The following is a 13715-nucleotide window of genomic DNA, read 5'->3' as shown; positions in this document are numbered from 1 at the left end:
GTGACACATTCTACCCCAAACACACATGCTGTATTTATTAATCATATGCCTAACACTGGAGTCACACTTTGGTGTCATTAGTGCGAGTGTTTGCAAGGTGTGCCTCTCTCCTTATTGCATATTTAAGAAAGAATCATGCAACTGATAAGAGGACACGTGGTGCACCGCCGCTACTAAATGTATATAGCGGAAACACTGAACATGCATTGTGTCAGTATGTGTGTATATTCTGTTAGGTCAGTGCCAGTATGTGTGGTTTGTTATTTATATAGTGAATTTGCCAATCTGCTTTTAAAGTTAGGACTTAATGACTAAAGGATAGGATTGCTATTTATTTGACAGAGTGGGTTTATATTAATATGTGGATGGCACTACTTTATTGTACAACATACTTAACTTTGTTTTTTGTCTCATTCTGTCAGTTCCCTGAAATTCAGCATGTCAAAGCGGCTGACAGCACAAATTCACAGGTCAAAGTTTCCCAAAGTTGGAACTGTAAAGCTATGTGGAAGCACTGCACAGCTTCAATTTGAACTAAACAAGTACATCTACTGATCATGGCAATTCTAATGAAATTAAGGTCCAGATTTTTCCTGTTACGACTCAGCTCTTCTGCATGAATACAGTGTAGTCACTGAAGATTCTTGTATGTACTGTATAGTGATACAAATCTGTGTATGTGTGTGTGTGTGTGTGTGTGTGTGTGTTCCCAGTTACTGCATCATGCTGAGCATAACGGAGAGCGCCCAGCTCCTCAGCAGCCCTGGCAGGACTCAGACAGTTCCTGCTGGCTGCCCTCCCAACCTGCCCTTCCAACGGGATGCCAGCTGGCCCACTGCTGCCACCGCTCCACCACGGCCGCCATCATCACCAGGGAGGCTGGCTGAGTGAAGACAGGGCGTAGAAGGCGAGCGAGAGAAGATTGGAGCTGCCAGCTTGCACCATCCTCACCCACTCACCGAAATGTTAAATCTGTTGTCGGCCTCTCTCTCACTTTCTCCCATCGCTGGCTTGCAGATTTGTATGCAGACGGTGAGTTTAATTCATTACAGGCTGCCTCCTTTACCCATTCTCTCATCCAGGGGCGCACTCACATCCCCGAGCATCTCCAGCACCACACTGTTTCGGAGAATCATTTACGATAACAACAGAACAATCAGCAAAACCTTGTAGGAGTAAAACACATTCAGGAGTCAATGCGGTCAGCTTCCTATAGCGAGAGTAATGCCGCTTCTGCTCTTTAATGAAGCTCAGTCTGAGCAGGCCAGAGAGGAGGAGGCGGAAACTGATGTGATTATCTATTTATTAAGCAGCCCTCCTCACGTTCTCCCATGTTCTTTGGCACCTGCGTGTCCCATTAGAAGTGTTCGGTCAGCAGTGCTGAGGGCAGCACATTGAACCTGCGTCACACCATAATTAGGCCCCCCTCCAGATATCACAGTTCTGCTTGGCTGTGCTCTCCTGAGACATACTATCATGTCGACACACATTCCCGCGGATACCCAACCCCCTGACCCCTCTGACACACACAGACGCACGCATGCACGCACACATGCGCGCCAGAGAAAACTACAGTCACTAATGAGCTCATGTGTCTGTGCACGCATGAACACTTTAATGTCGACAATATAATGTGCGTATATGAAGAAAGATGGGGGCGATTACATGCTACACACATTCACTATAGACCATGATGTGCTGCTATTTTTCATTTCCATGGCCTCTGCTCAGCTTTTTCTGTCTTGTTATAGGTGGAAGAAAAGTTCACACCGTGCTATTAGCAATTCTGATGTTAAAAGAGATCAAAGACTGAAAGTAATCAGTTTCTGAATTGTCACACTTGATTATAATGCAGCTTGTCAAACTGCCAAATCCTATACTGCAACAACTTATGTATTTATATACCCTTTATGGCAGCCACTGGTGTCTGTTCTCATTTTACATCTATTAGCAACATATAAGTCTACGTTGTTGGATGCCTGCCCAGCAATTAAATGACAGCCGGAAAATGTGATGAATGATTATAGGAAATAAGTACATGCTAATAGAGGGAAGACAGATGAGTGAAATCTTCTATTCCCCCTGATCTGCCCACAATTTTAGTTAATGTACTTATAATATCTGTTTTGTGTGATACACAAAATACATGCTACCAACATGCATCCAAATGAAGTGATGTGAAAAACAACCGCTACCTCAGATGCAATTTGAATTAGCATCTCAGAAAAGATTAAATCTAATTTCATAACGAGCTCAGCAAGATGATTTACGCTTTGAGAGCTCACAAAATTTACGGGAAAGTGCAAATTCACCCACTGCTCACACAAACATCTATGGATATTATGTCTTAGACGCTTGGACACAGTAACATAAGCCACAGTAAACACAGAATACAGAGAATAAAAGCTGAATGAACTAAGTTTGTTGCTGAATGGAATATTACTTCCTTTTCATTCCTATGCGCCAAAAGCGGATCATATCCCAGGTGTTGCTTTGGGGGAAGATTTAAAAATTTCAGACTAAGAGGTGATGCCATGTGATGCGGTTTCAACAACCTTGGTAAACCTCTGACGTGCTCTGCCAACATTTCAAATATTTATGATGTTGTAAGCTCCACAGTAACAAAGTCAGCTCATATCACTCCCCCAAAAGCCCACTTAACTTAAGTTTGAGTAAAATAGATCTTGAAAGACCCACAAACTCTACCAGGTATTCAGATAGTACATGAAAAAGCATGAAAGTGAGAATATCCTTGTACTGTAATTGTTATTTATGTTAATATATATTATTCCTCATCTATTGGAAGTTATCCAAACTCAAATTGATGTAACACGGCGTTGACCACTGAGCTGCTCAGCCATATTTATGATGACAGCTGGTGCAATGAACAAAGGTTTTCTTTTCTTAAACCATTGACTTGACAGCCAAAGTCCACGGACAGTAAAGCTTTTCATGTAACAAGAAAAATATATAATCTGGTCAAATACATATCCATCACCTGCCATGAAGTAAGCAGTAGCTCACTTCTAAAATTCCATGACACATTGCAAAGAGATCATTCCCCCAGGTTCTGTCTTCCTGGATTTATTTTAGCTGCTGCTGTCATGCCATTCCTGCAGCTATGTTTGACTGATGTGAAGTCTGTTATTGTATATCAGTTCCTATTGATCCCAAACTCAATCTCTCTTTGTTCAGATAGATATGAGAGGAATATAGCATTTTCTTTTATTTATTTTTTTATTTATTCCTTTTGTTAAATTTGAAAGATTAAAGCTGCTCCTATCATGTACCAGGTCCCCTCAGCTGTACTGGGTGTTTTAGTATCTTTTTAGTTTTATTTTTTTGGCTTACAACTTTAAGGTTTTGATTCACTCTCACCCAGAGGCAGCGTCAGCCGTTTTTGCCGGGGCCACAGCAACGAATGTTTTATGAATATCCCCAGAGCTCTCTCTCTCTCTCTCTCCCTTTTTTTTAGTATAATAGAATAAAAAAGCCCCAGAATGGCACATGCAAATTAAGAACAACAGTATTTTCCAACTCGGGGTTGTGTGTAGTGATGCTCAGCGGACATTCGCAGTTATTAAATTTTTTTTTGTAGAACTCATGGTAGAACTGTAACTTTGTCCAGTTTATTTTTTCCGAGGCGAATAGAATGGGCAGCTATGTGCAGGGTCCGACCATGCTGTATTTGTTGCTATCACCTAGCAACCGTCTCTACGTGAGGAGAGCTGTGAAACGTCACAGGAACTTCAAACTAAATCGTGAGTATTGCGCTCCTAAACTTTGTGTCAATGGCATCGATGTATTAGACTGATTTGGCTATGATTCCTCCGAAAATTAAACGTGACGTTTCCAGTCTACGCTTCAGACTCAACGCGCATGTGGGCAATGATGGAGACACATGGAGAGGCGTGATTGGGAGGAACGGCCTCCCTGATCTAAATCCGAGTGGTTGTTTGTTGTTGGACTTCTGTGCTAGTCATGGATTGTCTATAACGAACACCATGTTCGAACATAGGGGTGCTCATAAGTGTACTTGGTACCAGAGCACCCTAGGCCAAAGGTCAATGATCGATTTTATAATCGTTTCATCTGATCTGAGGCCGTATGTTTTGGACACTCGGGTGAAGAGAGGGGCGGAGCTGTCAACCGATCACCATCTGGTGGTGAGTTGGGTCAGGGGGTGGGGGAAGACTCTGGACAGACCTGGTAAGCCCAAACTGGTAGTGCGGGTAAATTGGGAACGCCTGGAAGAGGCCCCTGTCCGACAGACTTTCAACTCACACCTCCGGCGGAGCTTTTCTTGCATCCCTGTGGAGGCTGGGGGCATTGAATGCGAGTGGACAATGTTCAAAGTTTCCATTGCTAAAGCTGTGGCAGGGAGCTGTGGTTTTAGGGTCTTAGGTGCCTCAAGGGGCAGTAACCCACGAACACCGTGGTGGACACTGGTGGTCAGGGAAGCCGTCTCACTGAAGGAGTCTTTCTGGGATATGTTATCCCGGAGGACTCCGGAGGCAGTTGCAGGGTACCGAAGGGCCCGAAGAGCTGCAGCCTCTGCCGTGAAAGAGGCAAAGCAGCGGGTGTTGGAGAAGTTCGGAGAAGACATGGAGAAGGACTTTCGGTCAGCACCAAGGTGCTTCTGGAAAACCGTTCGCCACCTCAGGAGGGGGAAGCGGGCAACCATCCAAGCTGTGTACAGTAAGGATGGGACGCTGTTGACCTCAACTGAGGAGGTAATAGGGCGGTGGAAGGAGCACTTTGATGAACTCCTAAATCCAACTAATACGCCCTCTATGGTAGAGGCAGAGCTGGAGGACGATGGGGGATTGTCGTTAATTTCCCTGGTGGAAGTCGCTGAGGTAGTCAAACAACTCCACAGTGGCAAAGCCCCAGGGATTGATGAGATCCATCCAGAAATGATGAAATCTCTGGGTGTGGAGGGGCTGTCTTGGTTGATACGCCTCTTCAACATTGCGTGGAAGTTTGGGACAGTACCTAAGGAGTGGCAGACCGGGGTGGTGGTTCCCCTGTTCAAAAAGGGGGACCAGAGGGTTTGTGCCAATTACAGGGGTATCACACTTCTCAGCCTCCCTGGTAAAGTCTACTCCAAGGTGCTGGAAAGGAGGGTTCTGCCGATAGTCGAACCTCGGGTTGAAGAGGAACAATGCGGATTCCGTCCTCGTCGTGGAACAACGGACCAGCTTTTTACTCTCGCAAGGATCCTGGAGGGAGCCTGGGAGTATGCCCAACCAGTCTGTGTTTTGTGGATCTGGAAAAGGTGTATGACCGGGTCCCCAGGGAGATACTGTTGGAGGTGCTGCGGGAGTATGAGGTGAGGGGGTCCCTTCTCAGGGCCATCCAATCTCTGTATGACCAAAGCGAGAGCTGTGTCCGGGTTCTCAGCAGTAAGTCGGACTCGTTTCAGGTGAGGGTTGGCCTCCGCCAGGGCTGCGCTTTGTCACCAATCTTGTTTGTAGTATTTATGGACAAGATATTGAAGTGTAGTCGGGGTGGGGAGGTGTTGCAGTTCGGTGGGCTGGGGATCTCATCGCTGCTCTTTGCAGATGATGTGGTCCTGATGGCATCATCGGTCTGTGACCTTCAGCACTCACTGGATCAGTTCGCAGCCGAGTGTGAAGCGGCTGGGATGAGGATCAGCACCTCTAAATCTGAGCCCATGGTTCTCAGTAGGAAACCGATGGAGTGCCTACTCCAGGTAGGGAATGAGTCCTTACCCCAAGTGAAGGAGTTTAAGTACCTTGGGGTCTTGTTCGCGAGTGAGGGAACAATAGAACGGGAGATTGGTCGGAGAATCGGCGCAGCGGGTGCGGTATTACATTCAATTTATCGCACCGTTGTGACGAAAAGAGAGCTGAGCCAGAAGGCAAAGCTCTCGATATACAATATATCGATTGTCAATTTTCGTTCCTACCGTCACCTATGGTCATGAAGGCTGGGTCATGAGCGAAAGAACGAGATCCAGGGTACAAGCGGTCGAAATGGGTTTCCTCAGGAGGGTGGCTGGTGTCTCCCTTAGAGATAGGGTGAGAAGCTCAGTCATCCGTGAGGAGCTCGGACTAGAGCCGCTGCTCCTTTGTGTTGAAAGGAGCCAGTTGAGGTGGTTCGGGCATCTGGTAAGGATGCCCCCTGGGCGTCTCTCTAGGGAGGTGTTCCAGGCACGTCCAGCTGGGAGGAGACCTCGGGGAAGACCCAGGACTAGGTGGAGGGATTATATCTCCAACCTGGCCTGGTAACGCCTCGGGATCCCCCAGTCGGAGTTGGTTAATGTGGCTCGGGAAAGGGAAGTTTGGGGTCCCCTGCTGGAGCTGCTCCCCCCGCGACCCGACCCCGGATAAGCGGACGAAGATGGATGGATGGATGGTTCAGACTCAAACACACGGAGCTCTGAAGCAGACCCGTGTGGCGCTTAGTGTCCACTCTCGCTGTAAAAAGCTGCGCAGCTTCAGGTTTATGGATGCGCTCTGCTGTCGACATGCTGTGGCAGATGTGTCGCGTTTGTGCTCCGTGTATTTCTGCCGTAGTTTTGGTTTTCCACCTCCGATGTAGAGCAGCGTTCAGCCACTTCCCTAAACTTTGTCTCATAGCCTCGGGAAGGAACTTGTTTTGGGGGAACATGTAGACGTTCAAGGTCGTGCAACAGAAAACTCAGATTGGACAGATAGTCTAGCTAGCTGTCTTGATTTACCCTGCAGAGATCTGAGGAGCAGTCAACCATAGTCCTCATAAATCCACCGGAGTTTAAAATTACAACACAGAGAAAGTGGAAGGTAACTGACATCTGGCCGAAAAGAGTGACATCCTGCATAATTTCCGGCAGAACGATTGCAATCATGGAATTGGACGTTGTAGATATAGCCTAATATTGGACTAAATGTTTACCGTATCAACTTTACAAGGTAATAATATGTTGTTTTCACAGCTTGTTCTGCAGCTCCAGTAGCAAAAATATTAACTAATGTTTAAGATTAAGTTTAAGAATTCAAAAATTGTATTTCTGAGATTCTACCTCTCAGGGCTATAGAAAAGATGCTATAGAAAAGCTAAAGATAAGATGGACCAATTGCGAGTATAGCTTTGTGACTCATACAGTATGTTAGTTTGTTTCCATTAAAATCAGCATAAAATGTTAGGTGGGATAATCAGTGGCCCTGATTTCATACCTGGCCTGGCCAGCTGGAGTCCGTCTTTGTTGTTCACAATGTGTCTGTGTGGGCTTTCTCTGAGCGCAAACCTTTCCTCCCACAAGTGGAAACTCTAATATTGCCTGTAGATGTGAATGTGGTTGTCTTTCTATTTGTGTTAGCACTGTGATAGACTGGTGACCTGTTCAGGGTTGACCCTGCCTTTTGTCAAATGCACACTGGGATATGCTGCTGCCCTCCTACTACCCTGAACACGTACAGGAGATGGAGGGATAAATGGAAAGATAAACCTTTGTTTGTAATGGCCATGGTGGGAATAGAAGTACATACAGGATAAAAACACAACAGTTATTATTATTGGCATACAGAAAAAGAGTCTATGTCGGTTTTTATTGGTACTGCTGCTGCATATTATTAATGTATTACTTTTCATTTGAAAAACAAATGGTTTGATTTAGTGTAACTGGCTTCTCTAAATGTTTAAAAAAAAAACAAAAAAAACATTGAATTGGCTTCTAAAACAATTGTTTGCTCATATCTTTCATAATTATCTTTTGGTGGTGGTACCTTTGATGCCAGAGTAAATGCGTACCGGGCATAAACAGCAGTGTGCACTCATGTTTTCGTTTCAAGCCAATAGCAAGAGAAGACAATTTAAAGGACAACGAGGTGAGCAGATGGCAGAGCCATTATTATCCTACACCTGAACCACAGTGCAAAATGGAAAAGCCAACGGTTACGACGCGGCTGTTTCAAGCATTGTTTGACCACTCGATTACTTTTTAAAGTGGGCACATCAGAAGGCAATGTTGGGTGAAAGTAAGGGACACAACATGATGTGATGCTGCCGGGGAAACATTGTTTACCGGCCACGGATGATAGAAACATAAACATGACTGGGTTCAAGGTAAAACCTCTTTTTCAGTGTCCTATACGGATCATGTTTACTGTATGTTGCATGTCAACGAAAATAAATATATAAATAATTCCACTTTTTTAATATATATATATATAAGAAGTACATTATACATTTTTTATCGTTCTGAGTCACAAATATCAACTGCATGTTGGTTGCTTCTCCCTTCTTCATGTGCTGACGTAGAAAAAGTGATTAGAATTCAGCTTCCATAAAAAGTGAATATGCAGCCCTGTAAATCAAATCTGCTGGCTTATGAAGGAGAAGCAACAACAATTTTGAGAGCAATATGCAATATTCATTGTTCATAAATAATTAATTTGTTTGCTCGCAACTGAACCTAAAGTGATTGTGGCCCTTTTTCATTTGGGTGTATATCTATGGCAAACTCGGTCTTGCTGACTGGAGTGGCATTTGTATTTCATTCACACTCACCACTTTACTCATACTTCATTGCTTTCTGCTATTGCTCCTGGCCCTACTATGTTTTCAGAAAGAGCTCCGATTCACAATGGGGCTTTCACGCAGAATCAGGCACAGGATCTGCCGCAGATAAAGAAAATAATTACACCGTAATGGTATCTTTCTTATGAAACACCCAATTATCTGCATCTGTTTGTACACCAGGTACAAACAGTGATTACTAATGGCCTTTTTTTTTTTGTTGGACTAGTGTTTTATTTAGCTCTGATCCCAATACTTGAAGTTTACTTTTGAATGAGGATTTCCACCCTGTCACTCTCTGCCTGCAATTTTAAGTGGAGTTAGTAAGGTAATTTACTGTCTGTCGAGTGCAATGTGTAGTGTAATGAATGTACCCAGAATGAGATCTGTTCTGAAGATTTATTTTCCCGCCCCGGTGCGGCCAAGGACACGGAAGCTAACATGGGCTTTACTTTACCTTTTTTTACAGAGACATAATTACAATCTCAGACTCTGAGCCAAGGAGCGCTGCATACTAAACTGAGAATCACATTTTCTATTCAGTTAAAGGGGTTTAAAGGGGTTGGGCACCTGATTGTACTTGCTTGGATCATGGTATTTGCGATTAGCACAGCACTGGAAATACACAGCAGTGTGTTACTACTGCCATGAGAAAAAAACAAATTGCTCAGTTTCTCATTATACAGTAATGGGAATTATTTTCTCTTGCAAGGTATGATTCTCATTTAAAAAAGATACAATTTAATTATAAAATATGCTTCTATGTGTATCTTTCTTATTGTTCTCTTGGAACTGGGGGTACGTACATTGAGAGCCACGTGTTTATTATATTTACTACTTATATTATTACATTTTATAACATGTATCTAATGTAATACATACATGTACATTACGTACTCCATGATACCTGAGCATCATTTTATCTGCTGATGATATGTGGCTGAATGCGCTAGAAAATCTAAGTTTTACCTGTCAATAATCTTTACATGTGTATACAGGTAAATCTTATATAAATATTTTTTTAACAGTGTAAGGATTTGTTCATGTGCGTAATCTTATCAATCAGTAACTGTTACAGATGCTTCTTAGGAGTTGTAGTTGTTGAAAAATACATTAAAAACACTTTAAAATGTCCTTAAATCTGGCACAACTACAGCATACTGTTTTATAAACCATTTATTTACTCTATTTATTATAAATGTTGTGTTAGCAAAATATTTAGTCATAATGAGAAATGAATATCAAAAACTGAGCAGAATGTCAGAATTGAGCAACACATCCTCTACAATGTCATCCTCTGATCATCTTCAGTCTATTTATTGGATGTATTGCATCCTTACCTTCATGAAACTACTATGTTACTGTATCTTGCATGATGTCGAGTATAGGACCATTTAATTTGTAAAGTAAGTTCAAACAGCTTAATTAGCACGTCATGTTAACTCTGTGCTGTGTCACCAAAACAGCCATGACGGAATCGATCTGGGTTGGGACAAATCACTTCGGAGCTGATCAATAGGCCAATAGGAAGTCCTCCTGTGTTAAAAGTGGACAGCGACAGTACACCTAAATTAGGGGAGACATATGAGGTTTTCTTAATTACAGTATTGACCGATGAATACATTGATTTGATTTGTGGTATTGAAGGGTGTCATAAAAAGGCCTCTTGTGAGGAAAGCAAATGAAAACAGTGAATCTTTTTGATTTACAAATGGGTTTATGATGCAGTTTGAGCTTTATGCTTTTCACACAGTGGTGGCAAGTTATATAAAATAAATAAAGCTTCAAATGTGCAGGTAACTTCAGACCGCTTGAGTGAATTCGTTGACTATTCAACCTCTGTGGAGACCAGCATCTGATATTTCACCAGGGAACATCACAAAGAGCTGTGGGTTCTGGATTCTGACGGCATGTTGATACCAGCTGCCATGATCCGCTGCACCTCATTGTGAAATCTACCTCTTTCCACCCAGTTATGTGTGTAAATACTGCCGACAGGCGTCCTGCTGCCGTGAATACTGAGTGTGTCAGAGTTCTGCTACTCAGGGAAAACGGGGGTGTCTGAGGGAAAATTTGTAGAATAGAAACGCGCATCATGCCCTTCAGAACTGCCTTTTGTCTTTATAGTCAGGCTAAAGGCCTGCCACTCAGCATGAGATTCCATACTAGTCCATGTTAAAAGAGTGTGCTGAGGACACACTCTTTTCATTTGGAAGGGCATGCAAGAGTATTAAGAACAGAATCCATTAACATAAAAGAAAGTTATTTGTTTCCTTCTTAGAGAATCAACAGAGTAAGTATGCATTTACTCATCAGTGCTAAGATTCTTTTTTAATTGGAAAGGACTTGGAACCACCCTCTCCAACCCCCACCCTCCGCGTTCTTGAGGAAAAGAAAAGAAAAAACAAAACAAAAAAACAAAACAAAAATCCCACCTTGCCTAGTCACTCTCCTCTAATTCTTGTGGTGTTGAGGTCATTAGGACTGATACTTGTGCTGCTGCGTTTTTCCATAGGTCTATAGTCAATGACTTGGCTTTGTTAATCCTTGCTGTAGAGAGCTCCAGCATAATTATGTCTAGGAAGTATGCCAACCACTGTTTTATACAAAGCGAGTGGGGGGGGAGCCAGCGTTGAGCTATCATTTTCTTGGTTGCGGTTGAGCCGGCTAGCCAAATGTTCCTCTGTCTCCCAAGCAGGTGTTATTTAGAGTCGTCATTAAGTAACAAAACAATAGGGTCAGTAGGAATTCGACATCCTATCACATCTGATATTATTGATGTTGTTTTGTTCCAAAACTCATGCATCTGTTCACACATCATGTGCAGGAAAGTTCCAGTTTGTTCAGGTTGGCAGAACATGCAATAGGGAGTAGGAATTAGAGCTGAAGATCTTTGACGTGTTCGGTCGGGCCGGGCTTGCGCTCCGGGTTGCGCAGTAAATGAGCGGTCAGGTGAAGCGTTTCGATTAGCGCGAAAATGGATGCTGAGGAGGTGAAACGGAGACTGGCTTCTGGAGGATTTATTTTATTTCTTTGTTCCAACTTCCAAGTGGCCTATAGCCTACGTTAGTCATGAATAAATGATGTTAAAAAATGTATAAATGACTCATTGTTGACGAAAGACAAAAGAGCTGTGTGCGTGCGGCGCAGTCTCTTTTTTCTTTCTCTCCCTTTTCCGCCGAGTGGTGCGTGTGCCCGCTCATGGTGTAAAGCGCATGTCCGCGCTATTCTCCGACATGCACTCTAATCACTGCTGATAGACGGCCTTTTGTACAGTCGGGCTGTAAACGGGTTTGGGCTTTTAAAAAGCTGTCAATCAAAATGTACTTGTCAGGCTCAGGCCGAATTCTGTCGGGCTCGGGCCTTTTCGGGCCAAACTTTTAAGGCCCAATTACAGCTCTAGTAGGAATGACTTTAGAGACGTATCTCTTCTGAGGCGTCCAATATGTCCTATGGCATATGTTGAAGTGGATCTGCTGGTGATTGGGGTGAAGAGTGTTTCTTGTTGCATGCATTTTTACCTGACGACTCCTTCGCTCCATCTGGACTTGGCTAAGCCACGTGCAAGGCATAACCGCACTGTAAACGAATCATGACACGGAAAAACTAAATCATCTGCCCACTTTTAAATTTCGAAAAATGTTTCCGCCAGCTCGGAGGTGACCTATTTTGTAAGTGAAACATTAGTCAAGTGGCACACAGGGGGGGGACGCTAGGTTGTGTCCTGTGAGTGCGTGGACTGTACCTAATATGCATGCAGTCGGGCATGTGGCATTTCTGAGTGACAGATAAAAATGTATATCCCATACCCCCTCAGGTGCTTGTACCCAGGATGTTGCAGCATGCTTAATGGCTCTTGAGGTTGTTCAGAGGAAAAGGTAATTGCAGTTTGTTGAAACCATTAAAAGTCTTTTGAATCCAAATGTGTCATTTCTATCTCACAATTCCCTCAGGGTGCGCCGAATGACGTCTCTCTTGTTCACCAAATAGAAGTTTAAAGTAATCATTCGCTTCAGATGCCACAATGGAACAGTTACACTGACAATTTTAAATGAGGCAAAGGTAACCGGACAAAAAAAAAAAAAAAAAATAAGGGAGCATTGCTTGACAGGCTTTGAGCTACAGTTGTCAGTGGAACTGTTTCCACAGGTGGCTTTTATATGACTTTTAAGGCAGCGAGATGGAAAAATACATGTTGTTCCATTTGAGATTTGCTCATGTGTGATGCCAACCAGAGCAGAATATTGTCAGAGTACCAAAGTCATAACCCTCTCATGTTCTTTCTCACACACTCGCAGATACACAAACGCAGCTACACACACCTCTCTGGCTGACCCTGGCCTTGTATTTCAGCGTGACATCATCTAGGTCTGCTGGGTTTGAAGATGAATGCGAAGCCCACAGAGGCTTTCTCAAATGCCAAATTGTCTTGTTTCATACCATATCCAACACCCTGTGCACTGTATGACTGAATACATTTAGGGAAATGTCGTACAGCTCTAACTACTATAGTAGAGGGGACATATTATATTTATAAACCCCCTCCCGATGCTGCATTGAAACACTGTACTCACAATGGACTTCATAATCACATTCCCTCCAATGTCAGTGCACTTTAGTAGCATTAGACATTTTGGTTTAAAAAGGCTACATTATATTCATCCAGGGAAGGAGATGACAGAGAGAAGGGGGGGGGGAGCCTAGAGCAGATTTATCATCAACAGACAGATGGAGAGTTAAAGTCTCTGCTATTATTGGATGGGTGATGCAAATGTACAGTAATAAACAATGATTAGCAGCAAGCAGGTGGGGAATAAGCAACCACAAACACATCACCATATGACAAAACACAATTTTTTATGCTTGTCAGAACATTTAACTGACTCATATTCATGTTGAAACTGCTTATCTGTTGCCAAATAGTCCTGAAAACCTAACTAAAGAACTTTAACTTGAAAGAAAAATAATATATATATATATATATATATATATATATATATATATATATATATATATATCTAGCAAGTTGTAACAAAGATAATTTAAGCTCACAAGTGGACACTAAATATTAAACGACTTGTTGAATGGAGATCCTTATTTATATGGCAAAGAAAGGACCACTTACAAAAACAGGCACGTGTGATGCCAACCAGAGCAGAATATTGTCACACATGAGAGGGAGTGAAAGGTCC

This window comes from Sander lucioperca, chromosome 13, assembly GCF_008315115.2.
Source record: "Sander lucioperca isolate FBNREF2018 chromosome 13, SLUC_FBN_1.2, whole genome shotgun sequence".
NCBI lineage: Eukaryota > Metazoa > Chordata > Actinopteri > Perciformes > Percidae > Sander > Sander lucioperca.
Note: the sequence above shows the minus strand (reverse complement) of the source record.